Genomic DNA, 1,882 nt, shown 5'->3' on the forward strand with positions numbered 1-1,882 from the left:
ACCCACCCAGAAAACCCCCCTCTCCAACACAGTCACGATCCAAGACACCAACCGCCAACAGGGTAAAAAATATTTTAACAGTCTATCAAGTCACGTAGTGCTCGTCATTTTCCCTTTGTTAGCTGGCGAGAAGTTGCAGAGAAAAATGAACGACTTTAAGTTGCTGGCACTGGGGAAGGTGACATAGACACCTCCTGCTTTATGTCACCTTCTGACAATACACCTCTATCAGGCCGCTTGATTTAGTCGGTGCTTTCACCTAAATCACTGGCGAACAAACACAGTGAAATTTCATTGAGACGTCATTAAATTAGAATTTCAGATAGAAGAAAAAAAAAAACAGCGAGGTTTATGTTTGTTGTGCAGGGTGTTGTATGACCTGCTTGATATTCTATACCTGCTCTATATACAGCTCTTTAAAACTAGAAGGGAAGGGGGAGAGGTGAAAACTCCCATGAAGGTTTGAGGTTAAGGGTCGAAGGAGTAACGGACGGGTTGGGATAGTCGATGTTTCTCTGCCAATGTATTTAAAAATATTTCTTGTTGTAGATTAGGTTTCGGTTTTTGTCTTTGTCTCTGTTCCTCTCTATTATATATATATATATATATATATATATATATATATATATATATATATATATATATATATATATATATATATATATATATATATACTCTATAATAAAGTTACCGCCTAATTAATGTGTCTAATCTAAAAAGTGGTTTTCTTGCAATTTCTTTAATGCAATTCTTCGTGTAGTGGCTAAGCGCGACACCAGTGTTTCTTTCAGACTTTTTCCTCCCCGGAGGGGGGAACTTTTTCTAATCTAAAAAGTGTTTAGCGTGCAGTTTTTTTTTCAAGCATCTCTTCCGGTAGGGGCGAAGCCCCGCCCAGATTCTTCCTTTAGTTTGTATGATCTACAAATGTGACCAGTGTTTCTTTCAGACTTTTTCCTCCCCGGAGAGGGGTGGGGGTACTTGAAATTTTCGTGGGCGGGGAAAGAATTTTCTGGGAAAAAGTATATAATTATATTTCGTTGAATGGGACGGTAGACATGTTTTGGAGTGTGTGTGTGGGGGGGGGGGGGGGGGGGGGGGGGGCTAAGCCCCCTCCTCCCAAGTAGAGTTGCCTGAAAGAAACTCTAAATGCGAATTTTGTCGCATGGTTTAGGGATATGCCTATGACTATATTTTGTATAAATTAAAGTACCGAGAAAATAGACAGCACTATCAACCTAGCGCCCGTTGTATCCTTCCTCAACGGGCCATTTTTCTCGTTTTATATAAGAATATTCGAGAAAGTTTAGGGGAGATCACTCCCGGTTTATTATATTAGTTTTATTGCATGTGAAATCGTATTTTATATTAATAAGTTGATGGTGTTTTTTATTTAATGTAAAGTGTCTGTTTCATTAACATAACTGTTCGTGTGAATAATGTTAACTTGAAACTTACTTTATGTGTATAGTGGCACGTTACAACTAGTGTATAAAAAATTTAAATGAAAACTATTTGTATTTTAAAATAATGTTTTTCCTGGATAGAATACTTGTCTTATGATAATGTTTTATGTGCTGTTTGGAAGAGTTAGAATGATGATTCAGGGGTAAGTTTTAGAAAAGTCCAGGGATTATATGGCTTGCAGTGTTAAAGAAAATAAAGTGTTTTAAAAACTACGTGTTTTAGAACATTGATTTAGGAACCTACGTGTTTTAAAAAATTGATTTAGAAACCTAGGTGTTTTAGAACATTGGTTTAGAAACCTACGCGTTTTAGAAAATTGATTTAGAAACTTATGTATTTTAGAAAATTGATTTAGAAACCTAGGTGTTTGAGAATGTTGAAGACGTAGTTATAGAACAGTGATTTAGGATATAGTTAT

The sequence above is a fragment of the Physella acuta genome, unplaced genomic scaffold, assembly GCF_028476545.2.
Source record: "Physella acuta isolate Inbredline_101_S28 unplaced genomic scaffold, ASM2847654v3 ptg000968l, whole genome shotgun sequence".
Taxonomy (NCBI): domain Eukaryota; kingdom Metazoa; phylum Mollusca; class Gastropoda; family Physidae; genus Physella; species Physella acuta.